General features: G+C 40.5%; 1 long non-coding RNA gene across 1 annotated transcript in view; it reads right to left on the minus strand.

Moving 5' to 3' along the window:
* The window catches only part of LOC120535419, a 56,321-nt gene that overhangs the window by 21,631 nt on the left and 11,145 nt on the right, over window positions 1–23,545 (minus strand). Inside the window, exon 2 of the long non-coding RNA XR_005634898.1 lies at window positions 6,412–6,640. This is a non-coding gene — a long non-coding RNA (uncharacterized LOC120535419). The remainder of the gene's footprint in view (window positions 1–6,411; window positions 6,641–23,545) is intronic.

Raw genomic sequence — 23,545 nt, forward strand, 5'->3', positions numbered from 1 at the left:
AGCACAATTATAGTTGAAAACCAGAACAGTCTAATTTGACTTATATTATAAATTTTGACTTTTAACATTGAACTGTGTTAAATTGGGTTGAGGATATCATGTTGTGTTATAATATAAAGGAAAACACAGAAATTAGTACTGTATTTTGGTATTGTATTTGGGATTAAGTGTTAAGTACGAATTCAGGCAATGAAAGCCTTCATTTTCTAGTTTAAAAAAGTTGAATAAGTTGATCTAAATGCTCTGTTTATTTCTAACATTTGTTTTGCATAGGTTGATAATTCAGATTTCACAATATTGTGTGGCCCCAAAGTTGAATGAATTACTCAGTCTTTCTTTTATATCTTTATGTCTGTTGCGGCTGGGTGTGGTACCCAACCGGCACGCCCGGAAGGACCGGAGGAGGGATTCCACCTCCTCCAGACCACGAGGGGCAACCAGCTTGGTGGCTATGGGAACCACAGGAAAGGAGCATGGAAGCTCAACCCTATAGGGGCCCATGGTCACCGCCAGGGGGCAGCCCAATGCCTGAAGAGAGCTAGCCCTCAGCATTTCCGCCACACCCGGAGAAGACCAGGGACACCCGGAGTGCTTCCGGGTGCCAGCACTTCCGCCACACCAGGGAGTGCCGGCAGTAGCTCATTGGGAGGCACCTGGAGCATGTCCGAGTGGATATAAAATGGGCCGCCTCCCTCCATTTAAGGGCTGGAGTCAGGAGGAAGAAGGCAAGAACTCGGGTGTGGCTGAGCAAAAGGTAAGTCCACCGTTGGCTGATGGACTGTGCTTGCTCGAGGTTCTGCACAAGCTGGAGGAGTGCCTTCAGCCCAGAGTTGCTTTTGCAGGTAATACGTGTGCTCCGTAGAGGATTGAAGGAGCTGGAGGTGAAGGCGGTCATGTCCGTGATGACGCTGCGACAGTAGGCTGATTGGCGTGATGCTGGAGTCTTCGGCTGAGGGACGCGGCGGTGCAGGTAAGTAATACGGGCACTGTAAAGGAAAAGGGAGGCCCTACTGAAAAGAACTGTGACGAAAGTGAGTGGATTCAAGTGGGGGGTCTCCGATAGTGGACGCGACATGAAAGCCGAGTGCGTGGTCTGGGGGGAGAGAGCAAGATGGCAGGCAAGATACCGGCTGATGAGTGCCACGAGTCCATGTGCCCTATGCCCCGAGCCAGCATCGGTCTCACGTTGCTCTACAGGGATGCGGACAGGATAGGGTCTGTACCTCTCAAATAGGGAGACCCAAACCGTCACAGCGTCCCAGAGAAAGATGAAGAACCGAAGGAACAGAGCCAGTTCCTCTGATAAGGGAAGACGTGAGGCAGGCTGCTCACATCCAGAGAAGGGCTGCCCTCTGCAGAGGCAGAGGGAAACCCCAAAGTTGGCTGAGGGGATGGGGAAGCAAGTGGTCCCGTCTGATGTCACAAACTAGGGGGGCACGGAACTCATGGAGGGGGTGCCGAAAGGGCAAATTCCAGGGTGCTGGTCGGAGGGGGGGAGCCCAGCCTGTGCGTGGCATGGAAGGACGCCAGGTGGTGGTGTCCAGGCAGCGTCTCTGCCCCCATTTCTGCCTTTTGTGTTGCACGACTGGACCCTGGACTTGCAGTAGGACCCGCTTCGTGGGAGAGCTGCCCTCGCGGGACATGCCGCTGGCGATGGGGCACTGTGGCGACACCTGGAAGGACCGGAGGAGGGATTCCGCCTCCTCCAGACCATGAGGGGGCGACTGCCCTGATGGCTATGGGGTCCATGGGAAAGGTGCATGGAAGCTCAACCCTATAGGGGCCCATGGTCACAAGCAGAAGTGCTGGGGGTAAGAAGACCAGGGAGACCTGAAGTGCTTTCGGGTGCATAGCCGGCACTTCCAGCACACCGGGGAGTGTTGGCAGTAGCTCAGTGGGAGACACCTGGAGCATGTCCGGGTGGATATAAATGAAGCTGAATCCCCCCATTCAAGGGCTGGAGTCGGGAGGAAGAAGGCAAGAGCTCAGGAGAGGAGAGGAGGCGGACCTGAAGAGAGGCATTGTGGTAAGGCCTGGACTTTGGGGGAGTACTGGGTTGTGTGCTGTGTCACTTGTAAATAGTATGGTGTAAATAAACGCGTGTGGTGCTTAAAACGATGTCTACCTGTCTGTGTCTGGGTCGTGTCCCACACTGTTTAAAAATGTTGCTTATCTACGTGAGAGACCAATGAGAACTCTGAAGGAGTTACAAACTACAGTGGCTCGGATTTGAGCGACTGTGCAGACAGTGACTACTTCATCAGTTGCAGCTTTATGGGAGAGAAAGCTACTGTTGAAAAAGAGTTAGCCTAAAAGTACATGGAAGACTGGAAGAGACCAAAATTGAGCTTTTTGTCCATCAGATTAAACTCCTTAACATATCACATTATTAAAAATAAACAATCTCAACCATGAAGTAAGGTGGTGGTAGAAGAGAGTTGAGAGCCCTGAATAATAGGTAGGATAACTAAAGTGGACCAGTCCAGTAAAAGGTCCACTCGCGCAGTCACCACAAATGGGGTCAATCAAGAATCACCCATTAACCTAACCTGCATGTCTTTGGGCCTGTGGGAGAAAGCCCCATGCAGATAAAGGGAGAACATGTGAACTCTCAAAAGAGAACAAGGCAGGCATTGGAATCCATATATTGGATCTGTGTAACAGCAGTATTAACCACCACTCCACCCTTCACATAACAACGTTTTCAAATTCATTTAGTCCAATTTCGAGATGCAGCAGGCTGCAGCCTATCCTGATAGTAATGGGTAGGAAGTAGCTTTGGACAAGACATCAGTGTATCTCAAGGAACACCTGAATGCCCCCACACTCACAACTAGACTGGGCCTATTCAGAGACACCAATGAACCCAACCTGCACAGCTTTAAAGATGTGGGAGAATAACAAATGAAGACAGTGACCTGGAATGGGATGTGGCTGCAGGACGTTAGGTCACAGTGCCAACCCTTCATTTAATATAAGAGCAACACCACCTTTTAAAAAGAGATTTAGCAAATTAGTATATACAAGTTTCTTTCAAAGCTAGGCTTCTAGAAAGCACTTTATATTGTTTAATAGTGAGTTATACTGTATGTATAAAATGTTAATGTCTGTCTTCTGAACCTTGATCTTCATCTTAATCAAAAGCTTATAACCTGATATGTTTTGGAATGTCAAAATATTTCTGGTAGCAACAACCTGGCGGGCACTTTACTGGTTGTAAGAAAAATTTAAACTTCAGGCAGATTCATCATTTTTATTGATACAGTTTTGGTGTGCCCTGTGGCAAACAAGCATCCTATCCAGAGTTGGCCCCTGTCTTGTGCCCATTGCTGCCAGGATAGGTTCCAGCCAATCAAAGACTAATTGAAGTCCTTGAATAGGCTCTGGCTGTCCATGAGCCTACAGTGCCTATAAAAAGATTTAATCCCCTCTGAAGATTTCACACTATTAAACAGCACTGAATCACATTGATTTTTTTCTCTTTCTTGACACTGATCAACAGGGAAAGACTCTTTAATGTCAATGTGAAAACAGATCTCTGAACAGTGGCCTTAATTAACTAGAAATAAACATCACCATCATGGATGGATGGAAGAAAGAGCCTGTGCAAAGGTGTTGTTGATGTCAGTGGCAGTGAGGGTACGAAAGTCCCAAACATTGCTTCACTTCCAGTCAGGGATCCACATGGCAAGGAGTGTGCAGGACATTGATTGATAGCATGAAGGTGCACCAGTTTGGATAGACCCTTGAGTGGGAGAGTGGTTGAATACGACTTAATCAGAACCTTACCTGTGACTTTGCTGCCATGGATGGCCCTACCAGGAGTGCACAACTCCAGACGGCAATGCTCAGGGGATCATTGATCATGCAAACCACTCCACCACATTAAGGTGCCAACTCAGTGGAGGGAAAAATATAAAACACAAAATGATTGAATGTATGAATATTCACTCCCTTTAAATGACACATCTATATCATCACTGGTGCAGTCAACTGGTTTTGGAAGCCACAATATTTAGCTAAATGGCAATAACCTAGCTGAGCTTTCAAATGAGTGTAGTATAAATGCAACTGTTCTGGAAGTATCCAACTTGTGGTGATTCAAAACGGTGGTCTAACCTACATAATGAAGACAAAAGAACACTACAAGGAACCTGTGACTGAAAAACACAAGTCACTGGATGGACTTTAAGAAAGGCAAAGAGTGAGTATGGTATAGCTGTAAATATGTCCAGAGTTTTCTACTAAGACATTGAATGCAACCGAAAAGCCAAAGGTGCACAAGAATAGCTTAAAAACCCAATGTGAATGTCCTAGAGTGACTGAGTCAGAGTCCAGATCATAGTCTAACAGATAATTTATGGAATGTCTTGAAAGAGGCTGGTCACTCACAATCCTTATAAAACGTGACAGAGCTTGAACAGTTTTGCAAAGAAGAATAGGGAAAATGGCCGTGTCCAGATGCGCAAAGCTGACCTGTGCATTCAGACTCAATGCTGCCATAGGTGCATCTACTAAATACTGACCTGAGGTATTTTTAATTAATTTAAAACATTTTGCAGAGATTTATTTTCACTTTGGCATTTTTCTGTTGATCAATATCAAAAATGCCAAATTAACCCAACTGTGATTCAATGTTGTATAACAATAAAATGCGAAATCTTGAAAGGGGTGAAGATATTTTCTTGGCACTGTATATTTGATAAAGCTGCTTCAAGGATATCAGTAGGAGTACAAGAAGATTTTTGGTTGCAGTGTATTGTATGTTTTAATGTTCATTTAATCAAAATACATTACTGGCAACACATGGCATGAAAAACATCTGAAAACATTTTAGCAAAAGCGGGCTGGCACTCGATTTGAGCTCTAATGTCTGTTTAAGTAAAGGCCCTGCACACATTCTCCTGCCTTACAGGTGTGGAGTCTGCACAGTGTGATCTTACATTTTACTCTGAGATAAGCCAATCTGCGTTTATAAAATGTATCACCAAACTGCACATCTGCCTGTGCTACCACTTGAGCTGAATACGTAAGTGAGCTACAGCTGCAGCTTTCTAGCTGATCTTCCTATTAGGCTGTTTTTGTTAGAAAATCTTACTTTCATACTTTGTAATCCCATTGGCCAAACACTTGCAAACAGTTGTTAACAGTCCAGGTTTTGAAGATCTCTCAGGGTGAGGAGTAACTATTTATGAAATCTTCAGCTCACAAGTTGCTCTTCATGACGTTGCAGCACCTGACATGTTGTGCCTAACAATAACTGTTGTGACTCCACAAAATTCTGCGCTCTCTATAAATACAACCTGGCCAGAGGAGGATAGGCATGCAGTTGATCCATTTACAGAGTCAAGGACAACAAAAATAGTGGCTCCATTACTATTTTTACCTGCTCTGCAAGCCCCTTCTGGCCACGTTGGTTGAGGCTATGAATAAAAAGTTGGCACAGGGCAGTGGAATCAGACAAGTTTCCGATAGCGCAGAAGCATGGTCTGGAAATGAGTCTGATTCTTTGCCTGCCACCTGTGCTATGGTTTTTGATGTATTTGCAGGTTGATTTTATCTAAGGACAGCAGGTCAGACTCCTGTTTCTTCTTTGTTCCTTAAAATAATTTTAAAGAGAAGAACTTTGATGCTCACTGTATCCACAGTGTTGGTCCAATAGGCTAATAAGACCAGTATGCAAGTGTATTATGGATTATTATAATGAGGATGCTCTTCAAGAAAGTGAAAATAAAAATCAAAATTGTATGATATTTTGAAAAAAAAAGCAATAGTACTATTTAGTGTCTCCATTAAAAGAAACAAATGTAACAAATTGCCTAAAATCAGCTCAATCTACCAATAATACAATTTAATTACAGTGTACTTAATTATAATGATAACTTTCTCAAGCCTGCTTAATCTAATTCAGGGGCATGGTGGACTGGAGCTGAAATTGACTACATCACTAGTAAAGCAGAAACCCAAAGGCAGTCCATTGCTAAGCACTCACATATACCTTCCTACTCTCACACTTGGGCAATTTCAAATCATCAAATAACCTCACATCTTCAGAGAAGAAGAAAGAACAGACATGGAGAGAAAATGCAAACAAACACAGACATGGGATTTAAACCCAGGACATTAGATCCATCAACAAATGTTTATACTTTTATACACAGAAATCATCAGCTCTCAACAGGTATAGAAACCATCACGCCAAATGATAAATGTTGTGATAAGATACAGATGGCATGGGATTGATCAACAGAAAAGCATGAAAAACAAAATTCAATTTAATTCATCTATATGTCAGTGTAAAAGTGGGAACTTGGTGGTGACTTTGATTTGCAGCTATTCATGTAAAAATAAATCACTATAAACAAAAACAACAAGACATAATCTGCTGTGTTTTTCACTTTAAATTATTACCATCTCATACATCTGGGGACTGGTTTACCACCTGTGTGAAGTTTTTATGTTCTTGTTGTGTCCATGGGGGTTTTCTCCAGTTACTCTTGCTCTCTTCTCATAACTGGCCTGCCATGTGCAAGTGTAGGCCAGTGTCTCGATGTCCTTTGAGATGGACAGGCACTTCACACACTACTGATACTTAAAATGTGACCAGTGTTGCTTGGATTGGGTTTAAGTTCCTCAGATCCTATATGAGACAAAGTAGGTACAGAAAAAGGACAGTCAAAATTTACATCCATAGATATTGAAAAGAAATTTTGTTAGAATAAGCTAAAATCCAAATTATGTAAATAATCTAAAGCTTTAGATATTGCAATGTTTTTTTAATTAAATACAAGGTACTGTGCTGTTTTGTGTAATGGTTTTGTTGGGTTCAGTAATCATGATATCTGCTTCTTCAATTGCCCTAACAATGAATTTCAAATTGGTCACAATTGAGCTATGCATCTTAAGCATATTGTCATATTAGATGACTTTTCCAGCGATTTTCAGTCACAGGCTTCATTTACATAATCTTAGCTAGTCAGAGGCAGTCAGCGGTGCGCTCCTATGAAGTTTATCATCTAATGTGACTCACCCAACAAAAGAGACCAACTGGCAAGGATAAAATCTAACATGTTTGATTTTCTCTTTGGTCTGAGGGATGGGCTGTTTGTGTGAAAGAGCTGCGAACCAATGAGTGTTCAGCTGGAATTCAGTTAACAGAATGTAGTGATGAGGCATAAGGAGCATGCGTGTTTTGAACCTCACAAATATAAGAGAAGCGCCTCTCTGTGGTGTCTTGTATTTTATGTACTGAAACAAAATAGAAAAAATAAGAAAGGGCAGATAGTGCAGCTGAACTCTCTGCAGTTGTTAACCCTTTGTACAGTGCTGGCTCCATTTGGCAGCATACTATTGGCTCTCAGAAAAAGAGACAAGCTAGACTGTGCTGGAAGATCACATTTTTGTCTGTCACATACTTTGACAAGGTGCAGCAACAAGATCAGCAACTGCGATCAGCAAATCTGACATCCCTAATAGCAAAAAGACTGCTATACCACATTGATATAGCTGTTGCAGTTCAAAGTAAACCTTTATAGTCTTGTATTTCAAATTTTAATGTATCGATCTACATATCAATTTCCACCCTGGTTATACTTAGTCTTAGCCAAAAATAAACCCTAAAATAAAAATGAATCATGCATTTTTACATAAATAAATTGTCAGCTAAAGGCTTACATGCATAAAAAGAAATATTGGGAAATATTTTCAAAAAGTAACAGTTTATTATAAAAATATATCTCATATATATATATATATATATATATATATATATATATATATATATATATATATATACTGTGTATATATATATATACTGTGGAATATAAATGATACACTTTAGTATTTTGTTGAATATTAAAGTTTCACAGACACTTCCAGAAAAGAAAAAGAAGACAGTTTATTGGAAAAAATAACCTGATAATCAAACATTAGCTAAGATATAATCATTATTCTCAACAGAAGCATTTAAAAGAGAAACATTACATAAATATCCAGAAACACAAGCAATGATGTCTAATTTGAATCCTTCATTTACATTCATCATTAAGCTGTAAAGAAAAATGAAGAAAACAAACAGAATGTCTCACTAAATAAAAATAATTATAATAATACGTGCACATAATACTGTAAGTTAAAATGATAATTTCTGTATGTTTACAATATTTATAGAGCACATGGAAAAAGTATAGGGTGGTCCAGATCTAATTATGCAATTTTTATTACACCATAACTTAAGTTAATTGCATAGAGAATTCACAAAAAATTATTTTTGTTGCCGATAGATGGCAGCACTCACATTCCAAAATGGCGGGGAGATGGTTGTCAGTTGAGCAGCAGGTGCAATGTGTTCGCCTTTTCATAATTGCATAATTAGATCTGGACCGCCTTGTTTACAGACCCTTCCAAAGTTACATATTTTGTTATGTTGCAGCCTTATGCTAATATCATTTTAATTAATTTTTCTCTTTTCAATCAACACTCAATACCTAACAATGACTAAGCGAAAACAAGATGTTACAAATTTTTGCAAATTAAAAACAAAAAACTGAAATCTCATATTGACATAAATGTCCAGACCCATTACGTAGTACTTTGTTGAAACCTTTTTGGCAGCGATTACAGCCTGAAGCCATCCTGGGTATGACTTGACAAGCTTCCTACATCTGAATTTGGGGATTTCTGCCATTCTTCTCTGCAGATCCTCTTAGGGCTCTGACACCATGGATAGAGACCATTGGTGGACAGCTGTTTTCAGGTCTTTCCAGATATGAATGATTGGGTTTGACACTGTGGTCTGTCTGAGCCACTCACAAACATTCACAGAGTTGACCCTAAGCTATTCCGGTGTTGTCTTTGCTTTATGTTTAGGGTAATTGTCATGTTGGAAGGTGAACCTTTGGTGCAGTCTGAGGTCCAGAGCACTCTAAAGCAGGTTTTCATTTAGGAAATCTCTGTAATTTCCTCTAATCAGCTTTCCTTCAGCCTTGACTAGTCTCCCAGTCCCCGAAGCTTAAAAACAAATTCACAGCATGATGTTTCCACCACCTTACTTCACCATTGATATTGCGCAGGTGATGAGTGGTTCCTGGGTTCCACTAGACGTGATATTTAGAATTGGGCTAAAATTTCCATCTTGGTTTCATCTGACCAGAGAATACAGTCTACAGTCTGAGAGTCCTTCAGGTGCCTTTCTAAAAAAGTCCAAGATGGTTTGTTTTCTGGCCACTGCTCTATAAAGCCAAGATTAGTGGAGTGTTGCTGTGATAGATGTTCTTCTGGAATTTATTCCCATTTCTACATATGTTCTCTGGAGCTCAGCCAGAATCACCTTTAGGTTCTTCCCCAGTTTGTCTGGGAGACTAACTCTAGGAAGAATCATGGTTATTCCAAACATCTTTAATTTAACAATAATGGAGGCAACTTTGCTATTGGTAAGGTCAGGTATTGCCTTACCCATACCTGAACCTCAACATAATCCTGTCTCTAAGCTGTGTTGGCACTTCCTTCAATCTCATGACGTGGTTTTTGCTCTGATACATGCTGTCAACTGTGGAACCTCATGAAGACAGATATATGCCTTTCCTAATCACGTGCAGTCATTGGAATTGACCACAGGTGAGCTCCAAACAAGTTGTAGAAACATCTCATTGATGACCAATAGGATGAGATGCACCTAAGCAAAATTGTCAAAGTGTCATAGCAAAGAGTCTGAAAACAATTTGATATTTCAGTTTTTTTATTTGTAATAAATTTTCCTGTTTTCAGTCTGTAATTCAAGTATTGTTTGATGCAGGAAATTTTTAATTTAAATGATTTTAGCATGAAACTGCAACATAATGAAATATGAAAAAAGTGAAGGGGTCAAAAACTTTCTGAAAGCATTGTATTTATATTCTACACAGAGTGGTTGAGAGATGATTGTTTTAGCATAAGGGATTATGCAAATGTATTATTATAATTACTGTATATTATTATTGTTTCTTTTCTTCATTTCTAAGATAGATAGATAGATAGATAGTAGAGTCATGCATTTGTGTAAGGCGGTCATCTTCCTCCCTCATCAGAGTTAAGCACTACCAACCCGGAACATGAAGGGGTGCTGTTTCTGACAGTATTCTCTTTTTTTTCTGGAATGATGCATCTCATTTTGAGAAAGAGCAGATCACCGGATTGAGCTCTGACCTAAAGCCTTCACCACTCTACAGAACTTGACTCAGCCTATTTGGAGGGTCTTCAGCCTGCTACTACTAATACTACTAACATCATACTACTACTAACACCATGAGGAAATATAATCAACTCCTTGTTTTTATTGCTTAAATTTATCACATATTTTGAACTTATTTGGTATCTGGGTTTATAAGGTAGTATTTTTTATTGTAAACTCAAAAATTCAAATCCAGCCATTTATTAAAAATATTACTGAAAGAAAGAGACATTTAAGGGCTTGATATACCCCTAAAATCAGGTGTAGAAGACAACATGTCAGAAACCAGTGGATTATGAAGTAAGTGGCACCCGCTCCTTAATTTTGGGGTTTATTGTCTATCCCTCCACTTGAAAGGTGCCTTGAAGAGAATGTGCCAATTATATCGCAGTGCTGAACGATACTGATAAGAACAAATGCTTTTTTAGAGCTGCGCTTCATGCATTTTTTCCAGAGAGACTGTGTTGTTCCCACCTCAGCTACTGACAATTTGATCTGTCTAGTCTGACTGAAAGACAGATTTACAGTGTTTTAGAAGGCAACTCCTTGCAACATCATTTAAAAAAAGTCTTTGGTAATATATATGCAGAGGTATATATAGAAAGCCTGTGTGTGAGAAAGAGAAAGAGACAATCTGTTTATATAAAGCCTCCCACTATTCCATTGCATATCAGCACAGTAACACAATACAAGCTGCTGTTTATAACACCAGTGAAGATGAAGTGGCTCTATTTTTACCCAGCTGGTGGAAGCTATCTTGCCTGATGGGATATTTTTATTTGAATGACCTCCGCACAGCCTTGCACCAACATGGATTTGCGGAATATGTTCCACAGTGTGTGTTCAGTGTATAAACGTATGCCTTCCTTGTTGGCTCTGAATGACACACGGTGAATGACTGCTATGTGTGCACTTGTTATCAAAAACCCACTGCTATGCGAGGATATATCCGTCCACCCTTAGTAGAAAACAAGAGGTTCAAGCTGTTAACAAGTGTGGGCTTTTAACATTTAAAGGCATGGCGAAAAGCAAAAAGATTACTGCAGCACATGGTGCTCCATTCCCTCTGGTTTCCAAGCCTGATCTCTGCCAGACTGGGTAGACCAGGAGTTCCTCGCACTCCTTCCAAAAGGCTGCATGTCTTCATTAGCTGTTTGTTTCCGCCTGGAAATCTGAAAGCACTCAGGTTTCCATGGAGCCGAGGGGAAGGTGCAAAGTGCTGTATGGCACCTGCTGGAAACCGAAATGGACAGGCCTCTTATGTCATAAAGGGTCTGGACTTTCACTGTGGTTATATGAGTATTTCCTTCCATTTAAATTCTTAAGGCATCATTCCTGGTTTGAATCTCGTGACAGGTTGTCTTCTGTGTGGAGTTTTCCTCCCACGTTCTTAAGCACATACAAGTTAGATTTGGCCATTCCAAACTGGCCGCTTATGAATGCAGAGGTGCGGGTGAGAGGGCCCTGCATTGGACTCATCCACATCCAGACAGTGTTCCCACTTTACACTTCATGCCGCCAGAATTGGCCTGTGACTATGAATAGAATTTAGCAGGTTTGAGAATGTTGCCTGTGTTTAAAAATGGCTGTATAAAGTGTTGTTATAAACAATGAGGTCTGCTAACACTTTGAAATGGCGGTGCTACACTCTGCCTGGTTGGTATTTGAAAATCTGAAGTCTTAATGAGTAATGTCAAAGGAACCTGTCCTCTCCTGGGGCCTCATGTATAAACGGTGCGTACGCACAGAAATGTTGCGGAAGAACTTTTCCACGTTCAAATCGCGATGTATAAAACCTACACTTGGCGTAAAGCCACGCACTTTTCCGCGGTACCTCATGCCTTGTCGTACGCAAGTTCTCCGCTCGGTTTTGCAAACTGGCGGCACCCAGCGTCAAAGCAATGGTACTGTTCTTGTGTGATTACTCATTATTTTCATGACGCGGCTTTATATATACACAGAAACTAACCGCATATTGTTTATTAGTGTAATGCATCTGATTGTAATTAACTCGTAACAATATAATGGTCCAGGGAACAGCCATAGTATTCCAAATACCATAACTGCTTTAGCGTTGTTACTCTCACTTCTTCTTCTTCTTCTTCTTTCAGCTCCTCCCATTAGGAGTTGCCACAGCGGATCATCTTTTTCCATATTACTCTCACTGCACGACTCGGAGTATTTATATCACTGTATCTGAGTGTGAATCACAGCAGCAGCTGATCGGAAGAAATTATCGGTATACAGCTTTAAGGACACGCTGTCTCAGCCACTGCAAAACGTTTTAAAGCCTTTCCTGTACAGACCTCGCGGTTCAGAAACAGTTTAATCCCAAGAACTTTAAATGCACTCAATCAATTGCTCCTTGAAGAACGGTTTGTACTTGTAAGTACAATCACCCCACTGTAAACTTGCACTACAGTTATAATATCTCACAACCTGGGCCACTTTATAAAGCGTATTTACATATGATGACGATATCATTTTAAGGTGAAATGCAGCAAAATATGTTTGTTAAATTATACAGATAAAACTTTAACTTCATTTAAATAATCTATATTCTTCACTGGGAGTGTCGTGAAGGATAGAATAATTAAACATGTACTACGAAGATATTTCAATGTTCTTTAAACGTTTTGAAGAATCGGCGCTAAGCTTACAGATGGCTTAACGTCTATTACAGAGCTGATTGTATGGTGATCGGTTACTTGGGGAAAGTAAAGCAAGGACTCTTGGGCGCACGCCAATATATATTGAATATAAAACAGAAAGAAAATAACAACACAGCTAAAAGCGCGACAAATTTCGACAAAAGATAAATGCTTGTCATGAGCACGAGGCTCATGAAACACATGTTTAATAATGTGCTTTAGCTCCTATCATCATGAAAATGACATCACGTATACATCTCAGTATTTTAGTTATTCAGAGAGCTGTAATATCACAAATGTAATGGACTCTGTGTCCAGTTGGAGGAAGAGAGCCAGTTTAAGAAGCAAGTAGTGATTCACACACATAGATCACATACGAGTAGAAGATCAAATACAAAACAAAGCATTTAACGTGCTACTTTAATTACGATGTGATTTGAGAAACTGGTTAATTAAACGATTTTAAGATGAAGTTTATAATGTTCTACTAAATGACAAAATAAACTACGTGATTAAAGTGGAAATGTCGAGATTGAAGTTGACATTTCGTGCTTTTTCCCCACCGTGTGCCTTTTTTCTCTGTACCCTAATAAACTTTCATATGACACTCAGACAGTGGGCTTACAACTCTTCTTTTCACGGCAACTTTGATATGTGACTTCTTTTTTATTTCCAGCACTGTGCGATTTTGTGAATGTGAGCTTTCAAGTTTCTCCAACACGCTATGTCACTCGATCAACTTCCTTTTGTTGATTATACCACGGTTTATTTGAACAAATAGTATGTTTTTCCTTTGCCTCCACTTGGTATTCCCTGAAATTCTTATATTTTCCCCGTGCTTTTCCCATTGTCTTTTCACAGAAGGCTGCGCTTAAGGGAGATTTATATTGATTTGCATATTCAAATAGGCGTAATTCTGGGAGGATTTGGGCGTTACATAATCGCGTGCACGGCGTTAGTTTTCACGCTGATCGGGATTTATGTAGCGGAAGAGCGTGGAAGTTGGAGATGCACAGATTCCTGCATCTGGATTTTTCTGTGCGTAAACACATTTCGGCTTTTGTGCTTACGCCATGTTATAGTGCGAGTTCTACGCACGGCGTTATACATGAGGCCCCTGATGAGGCTGATTCTAAGGAATCTTTAATTATGATTCTCTATTTTTTGTCCTTCTCATCCCGAAAATTTTTCTTTAATTCTCCCTTTCCTAATTTCTCACTATGGCCTGTGCTTTAATGTTTGAAGTTGAAGTCTGTTAACTAAACTTTCATTGTTTATGGTCTGTAAGGATTTTTGTAAAATCAGCTTAGCATCACCTTATTTGTCTGACATTATGAAACTCCTGCAGCAACTGTTTACAGATAATACATGAACGAAGTGAAGTCTATGGGTGTGAACAAATTAATCAGGAAATGATTGGTGAAACTGTGGAACATTGGGTATGTAATACCAGCTTAATTCCCAAATGGGGGGTCTCTGCTGTGTGGTGCTTGCAGGTTCTGGCAGTGTGCCAATGGCTTTCTTCCTAGAACTCTTGATTCCTCCAATTGTCGAAAAGGCCATTCTGTTACAGAATAAATTCGGTGTTTCTCAAGTCGAAGTTACTTTTTTGCAAACATGGCATATATGGATTTGCCAACTGAAATTGTGTTCTAAACATAATCATTTTCTATAAATCAAAAAAAAAAATTACCTGGACTGGAAGAGCTGAAAAACTTACCAAATACATCGATTATTCAAGTCAAAGTAGCTCTCGAGTATTGCTCCATATCTTGTGATTACATATACTGTACATTGTAAAATCGTTTAAACATGTCATTTTTGAACAAAGCAAAACACCATCATTATGAGATTTAGCCATTTTAAAAGAAGCTTAGCCATATGTGATAGCTTAACACTTAGTCTTCCTGTGTAACAACATATCACTGCCCTGGGAGCATTCTCCTCTCAAAACACCAAATCACAATAAACTTTTTGTGCCATGTAGTCAGTTTTGTTTTGATTTACTTCCATATTTACATGAGAATTTGCACAAGTGAACAGAAAACATATCCTTACCATAAAAAAATAGTACCAGGAGTATGCAATAAAATAACTATTTTCCAGATCTCATCCAGATTCCATCCTAAACATGCATCAGAAACACTGAAGGCGTGGATCAGTAATTAACAACTGTCTTGGCTTGAAAAATGGTTGCATTTGGAAAGTTTTAAAGCTTTTCCTCAGTGCCCCATACCTTCCATTGTAAAGTGCCAGAGCCAGCAAGATTTTTTTATTTAAATTTATAGAAAGTGATTAACTTTGAACTCTGCAACATGACATCATTAATTTTGCATTCCTCAAAGGATTATGGTCAACAGAACACGCTAAACTCTCAGAAATGGTGATGGGATCAGAATGGCATTCAAAATTAATAAAAAGTATTAACTTTTAAATAAAGCAGCAACTCAAAAAACTAAAAGCAAAATGAGATTCATTGGGTAAACCTAAAAACAAAACAATGATTTCAATTTTTACCTACAAATAAAAAAATACAGAAGATCACAAATCATAATAGTTCAGAGTACGAGGTGTGGAAAACGACTCATAATCCATCCATCCATCCATTTTCCAACCCGCTATATCTCAACTACAGGGTCACGGGGGTCTGCTGGAGCCAATCCCAGCCAACACAGGGCACAAGGCAGGAACCAATCAGGGACAGGATGCCAACCCACCACAGGACACACACAAACACACCCACACACCAAGCATAATACAACTTGTTTATCTGGTATTATTTTTCAAGGATTTTTTTGATTTTTAGTTTGGATTTTGTTTTGCTTACTATTTCAGAATTTTAAACTGTATACAGTTATCCCTTGTAATGCGAGTCTGGAAGGGGTTTAGCTTCGTGACACTTTTTGAGTTATGAGGTACTGTACCTTTTTCCAGTGTTACAGATTGTACTGCTAAAACCAGAAAATGGCAGACCACAGGGGCAAGGAAGGAATAAGACTGGAAGATGAGAGTGAAAACTGTTGACACAAATGGGCAGTGGTCAAAAGCCAGAAAGTCAAAATATACTGAATATCAAAAAATCGAAGTCAAAATAACACACAATAATCCTAATTCCATAATTAGAATTTTATAGCTAGCTAATCGGAAAGGTTTCTAGTCACAAATCCAAACGCTTCAAACTCTGCTGATAATACACCTCCATCTTAGGCAGGAAACGACAACACAATTCCTCAGGTGACCTCCATGCCATGTGACCGACCACAACCATAACAATAGTATGCAATATGGTGACAGTCAAGCAAAATAAATAGAAAATGGTTATACCAACACAAAAATATAAATAAAACAAATAGCAGAAAACAAAATCTGGACCTTCCAAAACCTCACGGAATCATAACACAGACAGCAGTATGACGTAAAGGTATGAGAACCTGAGGAGACCATTCCATATCATTCCTTCATTCAGCTAATCTGTCTACTGTCCCTTCTACTGTTGCTATATTTGAGCCCCCACCTTCAACATCTTAATGTTACAATGGTAAAGACAATGTAGATGATCCACAAATGGTGTTTGCAAAACTGGGCACCTCTTTTTCTACATCTTTTCCTCCTCCATTACCCGCATACTCACTGCTGTGATCATCATCTTATTGTTTAGTGTCTCAATGATGGTGTTTTTGTCCTTGTCATTACTGTACAGTTATTGTTTTGTTGCCACATGTGCACTGCTTTTAAAAAATAAATCTCCTTCCACATGAAAACACAAAAATCTGCTGTCAAGCACTGTTAAGAGCATGCCAAAACAATAGGCAGCCATATAACCTTAACTTCAACACCATGTTGGTTAATCAGAAGCCTGAAGAAAGTTATTACCAGTCCAGGAAGGCTAACAACATTGGCATATCAAGGTAATTGTGGTAATTGTGTATGTGGACTGATAGTGAAGTGGAGTTATTCTTCAGTATTACCCTGGAATATAAAGTTAGCAAAACTCAGGAAAACCTAGACTGAGAGTCCTGCCAATATAAGCACACCGACAACCTAGCTCTTTTCTTAGAGCAGTACCCTTCCGAGAAGTCCCCAGAGTTTCCTTATCGCTAGGGGGATATAGCCAGGGTCATCTTACATCAAATCTATACTTTTCTTGATCTGCCTGGTACAAATGTCAGAGCACTGTTTCCGGATTTTTCTTCAGTGTTCAATACCATACAGCCTCACATACTGATTGGAAAACTGAATATTATGAATGTAACCCATTTATCACATTATGGATTCTGGACTTTCTTTTAAATCATTCACAGACAGTCAAGGTACAGGATGCTTTTTCAAAAGTCATTCATTCAAACACAGAAAGTCTGCAGGGATGTGTCTTATCATCATTACTATTTACTCTGTACACAAGTGACCTGCGACAGAACAATGACCACTGCTCCATTATCAAACATGCGGATGACACCATGCTCATAGGACACATATCTGGGGAGGATGAAAGCCACTATCTAAATCAAGTGGACTATATGGTAAACTGGTGTAATAAAAACATTCTCACTCTGAATGTAAAATGACCAAAGAAATTATATTTGATTTTAAGAGATAATAATCTGTATGTTCACCCATTGTTGTTTTGGTGGAGGAGGTAGAAATAGTGAATGAATATAAATACTTAGGAACTAACTAACTTAGATAACAATCTTAACTGGAATACAAATACAAAAACAATATTCTCTAAATGTAATCAGTGTTTATTTCTCCTCCGTAAACTCAAACTATTTAAAGTAGACAAGGACTTCATGCAGTCCTTCTATCGCAGTATGATTCAGTCTGTTATCACTTTCTGTTTCATTGCCTGGTTTAGTGGTCTAACAAACCAAAACTTTAAAAAAGCTCCATCAGATGACAAAGCATGCAGTTAAAGTTATTGGGACTGATGTAGATGATCTGGCAAGTGTGTATCCGGGGAAAATGATAAAGAAACTACAAAAAAACTGATGACAGACATCAATTACATGTAGAACTTAAGTTCAGTAATCAGGAAGGATAGTCACTTTGAAAACCCACACAAATTGCTCCAGAAATTCCTTTCTTCCTAGTGCCATACAACTTTTTAATAAGGAATACCGGAGAAAATAATTAAGGTTTGATATGTATCCTGTAACAATTTTTGTGTAAATATGCCTTATCAAACTGCCTTACATTAATCTGTCTTATGTGTTTTGTTAAATTTTTTTTGTCTTGTTATTAGATACAACTGAAAAGGCAAATTTCATGTTTTCTTGTGTAAACATGACTAAATAAAGCAACCTTGAACCTTGATCGTCACCACTAAATTGAGGGATGCCATGGGGATGATGTAACCCTGCTATAAGTTCCTCTACTTTGGAATCAGTGACAAGTAATTGAATATACCCAGGGCCGATGAGGACTGTAATTGCTTCACATACTTGCCTTATTATTTTATAAAACACCTGTCTCTGTTGCTCAATATAGTAATAAAGTAATTGTACATTTAAATGTAAACATGTAAAATATCCTGTTAGCAAGATTAATAACAGCACTACTTTAGATACGCTCGCCATTGGCGCACATGCTGATATCAAGCAAGATCCTCAGCGGTGCCTACCATTCTGTGATTCACCTACCCCTATTCTTTGCAGATAAAGTCTTTTTTGTGTGTATAATATCTCTCATATTGAATTATAAGGCGGAGTGGTGACTCTGAGGCTAGGGATCTGCACTGGCAATCGGAAGGTTGCCGGTTCGAATCCCATAAATGCCAAAAGGGACTCTGCTCTGTTGGGCCTTTGAGCATGCCCTGAACCTGCAATTGCTGAGCACTTTGAGTAGTGAGAAAAGCACTAGAAGATACTGGTGCACACTCTGACATTACAAGCCAAAAACTCAATGACGGAGCTTCTAAACATCTTCACCCTGGGAGTTTTTCAAAAGTTCAGTTTTCAGGGATCTAAAATGCAGTTAGCATGTTGATGAAAGGCCAAAACTCATACAAAAAGTTATGTTTTAATCAGCAATCAACCACCTGGAGCACTTCCGGGTGCCCATAAAAGGAGCCAGCAACCACTACTCATGGGCCAGAGTTGGTAGGAAGAGTACTAAGCTTGTGGAGGAGTGGTGGTGGATGAGAGAAGGGTGTAGTGGTGTAGTTTTGTGCTTGGGACTGTGTTGTGGCTGGGGGGTTACGTGGAAGACGTGCCCTCCAGCTGCAGACCAATAAACCTTTCTTTATTTTAAACGTGCCTCCTGTGTCAAATCTGTGTCGGGTTGGGCGTAATATAGCGCCTTTCTTACAGAGGGTTTTTCTGGAAGAATGTACACTTTTACTCATACACCAGTAAAAGATTTAACACAGAGTGTCAGCATGGGCGGTTGATACATAACACGGAGTCCTTGATGTAACTGTTCTCACTGGGGCTCTGTTCCTGGCTTTAGGTTTGTTCACTGTTTTCTATTTGTTTTCATTTTCTCTGTAATTGCCTCGTTCCTTTGGTTAATGAAATTGTTTTTCATTTTATTTTCAGTAGTTAATATTTTCTTTTCACCAATCATTAAAAATGTTTCTTTCTTTTGTTTCTTGTTCGATTATACTTTATATCTTACTATTTCCATTTACATTGCGCCCAAGGGACCTGGCCTTCTATTTATGCAGGTGAGCTGCTAAGAGGAGAGCCCCATGGACCACTCCATGTGAAGATATTCCGTTTGACTATGTCTTCTTGAGAAGCTAATGTAAAAGTTAAGGTTATTTTAGTATAATTTTGCTTTTGATAATTTTTTTTAGTTTTTGAATTTTTGGATTTTTTTCATTCTTTACCACAACTATTTTTGATTAAATTTGGGCTTTGTTTTGAGTGTCAAATCTTTTTTTTGTGCTTATCATAATTATTGTAATAATGTTTTTACTGTTCCTTTTTTGTTTTAAAAGGTTTGTGTTACCTTTCCTCTGCTGCTTGAGTAATCTTTCTTTGTGCATAAAGACTATTTAATTATTATTTTTTTCTGCTCATTTTCCTTTCATAAATTTAATAAAAAAAATGTATTTTGGTAAATTATTTAAGTTTTAACCTCAGTCTTTCTCTTTTTGCCTTTAGGTAATGCACCAAAAAATGAAATATGAATAAGAATGGATCGAACACTTTTGCCACTAATATTTTAAACAATGGTATCACTGTACAATGCTACAAACAAAAATATAATAAAATCACTGTGAAAACACTGTTAAACAGACATACATCTCAAAAGATGAGCTTCACAATTCTGGACAATTTTGAAGTGGAGTTGCTGCTCTTGTGAACTGCCTGTCTTGGGTGGCTTGAATATTTGTACCAACTTAAGTGTTAGGTGAGGCATTCAAGGCAGGAACCCTGAAGAAAACCAAATATGAAAGTGCTGATCGATCAATGTGTTGGAGGTAATGTTACAGGAAACACTGGGAGGAACTCTTTGGGCTAACAGTGCAACCTGCAGCAGAGCAAATAATTAGAAATTGGGAAAATGAAAAGGTCTCCTTAAAAATGGCGTGCTATTTTTTATTTTAAAACTTGAATAGGTATTAAATATGAAAAATCATTAAGACATTTTAAGATATATAGATTCTATGACTGAGGATAAGGTCTTCTTGGCGTCATTGGGTGCTAGGTAGGAACATGACTTCAACATGGGTGCCGTTCCTTCACAAGGCGTGCTGCTGCTCTGTCACACACTTGCAGTATTTTCATCAGGTTGACCAAACTAACACACATCTTTAGAATGTGAAATGCAAATCTACACTGGCATGGAGACAATATTTAAACTCCATACAGACACATTTTTAATCAATTAAAATTAATATTTAGGTAATTAAATAAACTCCAAGGGAACAAATTAAATTGTATTTACATTTCTTTGATTGGGATGGACAGTTTAAGGAAATTACTATAATTTCATAAAATCTTTATAAAGAAATAAGTGTTTTGTTTCACAAAGCCTCTATATTGTGATATTTAAAAAATATCCAAAATATGTAAAACTATCAATTCATACAGCCACCTTTTTAACCCCAGTTAAGCACAATGTTTTTACTTATCAGACTGACAACTGTTTTGCTCATCTCAGAATTCTCTTGTCACAACAGCTCATCGATTTCTCCTTGGTTTAGTTTCCCATGCAAAGTACCAGAGAAAGGTGACCAGAGGAGAGGGTGCAGGGTCAAGCTCAAGTGGAAACACCTTTTCAGTGTTCAGGCTCATCTGCCTCGGCCCGACCTTTTGTTGAGTTGAGTGGGTGGCAATTAGGGTGTTCTGTTGAGCTTCAGAAGGCAGCAGGTTGGAGATGCACACACAGTGACAACTTATTGATTTATACAGGAGCAGTGCAACACCACTCTGCTGCCTATCCCTGTGGGGCACAGCAATAGTTTTTTTTTCTTATATCAGCACCTGGCCCACATTTTCAGTCTCTTTCTTGAGTTGCTCTTATTTAAGTCGACTAAACTTATACAGTATGATGTGTAGTGGAAGACTCAACGGAAACTGAAAGGTGAATTAGCTTTAAACACAAAGGATAAGCCCCACATGTAACTCTGGAAAAACACCATACTGAGAAAGCTTCTGGTGATAATGAGGGAATGTCTGCCATTAACATTACAAAACAGTTCTGTTGTGCCTGGCTGCAAAGGCCCAGTGTCTGTGACTCAACTAGAATTACTCAGTGATTAGTCATGCCAGCAGTACATGCCAAGTGATGAAATGTCCTGTAGAAGACTTTAATATGCTTGTCTAGTAGCTCAACAGCTAGCTATTTGATAATACATACATATATATTATATATACATATATATATTGTGGAATATGGCCGGCCATTCATCCCAGCCAATACCCCCAGGCTGCAAGGTGGAGCCCTCCCTGCAGCATGGAGGTGTCCCGAATGCCAGCAAGGAATTATGGACATTGGAGTTTTCCTTTACAGCCCTGCTGGATACCACAGGGGCCGCTAGAAGGCGCTGCAGGGAAAAACAGTGTTTATTTACCCTACGCCCCGGAAGTACATCCGAGTCACATGGACAAGGGGAATGACGTGCTTCCAGGGTGAAGAAAAGGACTTTTGATCTGACCCGGAAGTGTTAGGAGATCACATGGACTTGGTATTGGAACACTTCTGGGTCAGGGATGATAAAAGGGTTGTGGGAGCTCCCAGACGGTGAATTGATCTGGGTGGAAGGGTGGCAACGAGTCTGGGAGTGGTGGAGAGTTTATTGTAGTGATTATTGTGTTATTGAATGAGTATTGTGGAGAAGAGGGTGCTTTGTGAACTGTTGTGTATAAATAAAGTCAACATTTGGACTTTTACTTGGTGTCTGAGGTTTGATCGGAGGGTTCAAGGGAGCGATAGCGCCCCCTATCTGTCACAATACATATATACACATATATATACACATATATAGTGGCAGGCTACTGGGGGCTGTGCCCAGCCAGGATGCCTAGAAGGACTGGGAGAGGGACTACGCCTTCCCCAGCCCACGAGAGGTCAGCCGTCCTGGTTTGTATGGGGCCACGGGAACTGACATGGAAGCTCAACCCTACACGGGCCTGTGGCCACCGTCAGGGGGCGCCCGGACAACTGTGGAGCCCTGGACGTCAGCACTTCCGCCACACCAGGAGGTGCTGTCGGAAAAAATACCTGGGACACCTGGAGTGCTTTCAGGTGCTCATGCGGCACTTCCGCCACACCAGGAACCACCACAGAAACCTCATCAGGGGCACCTGGAGCACGTCCGGGTAAATATAAAAGGGGCCACCTCCCTCCAGTCATTAGCTGGAGTCGGGTGGAAGACAATGAAACTCGGAGGAGAGGAGTGGAGGCGATGAAGGAAGACAGGACTTGTGAGAAGCCCGGACTGAGGGTGTGTGGTGCAGGAGAACTGGGTTGTGTACGGGACTGGTTAAACTGTAAATAGTGTAAATAAATGTGTTGTGGGTTTAAACCATTGGTGTCTGCCTTTCTGTGTTGAGGCTGATCTTCCACAATGGCATCTCAGATGGGACTTCCTGCCTGTTAATCGGTGAGGAACCCATCACAAAAATAATTTTGTGGACAGCCTGACACAGCAGGAAAACCCACACACGCATCATGAAAGCAGTACACGCACAACCCGCGGGAACGACATACCCAGAAGATTGCCAAAGGTTCACGGAAGCACCATCTTTATCCAATGCGGGAAGGGAAGACCTGGCGAGGCATGGGAGCGGCAGACGCCCTGGAACATACCATTGTTGCGGAGTCCCAGGTTGGCAACGCAACGGGGAAGGCCACACGGAGGAGGTTGCCTCTGGCAGACGGGATCCAGGTGGTAAGTCCTGGCCCAGCTCTGGGGGGCTAGGCCGGCCAGACCTTGTTTTTGTGTCTTAGGCAGGGGCTGCCTGGATCCAAGTCGACTGCTGAGTCGTGGGACAGCGCCAGCACGGTGGCAACAGAAAACGCAGGGGACAAGGAACCGCTGCTGCTAAAGAAGCCGCAGCAGCAGAGGAGCTGCCCGGAGGCATGCCACCGCATCGGGAGCAGGAAAAACGAGATGGCGGAGAAGCAGAAGTCCCTCCCCGAGTCTGGCAAAGGATTGGACGGTGTGTGTTGCATGTCTGCCAATGATTGGTTGGAGGCGGGACCAACGAATGTCCATCCTGAGCCAGGGAGGATC

Source organism: Polypterus senegalus, chromosome 9, assembly GCF_016835505.1.
Source record: "Polypterus senegalus isolate Bchr_013 chromosome 9, ASM1683550v1, whole genome shotgun sequence".
In the NCBI taxonomy this organism is placed as follows: Eukaryota; Metazoa; Chordata; class Cladistia; order Polypteriformes; family Polypteridae; genus Polypterus; species Polypterus senegalus.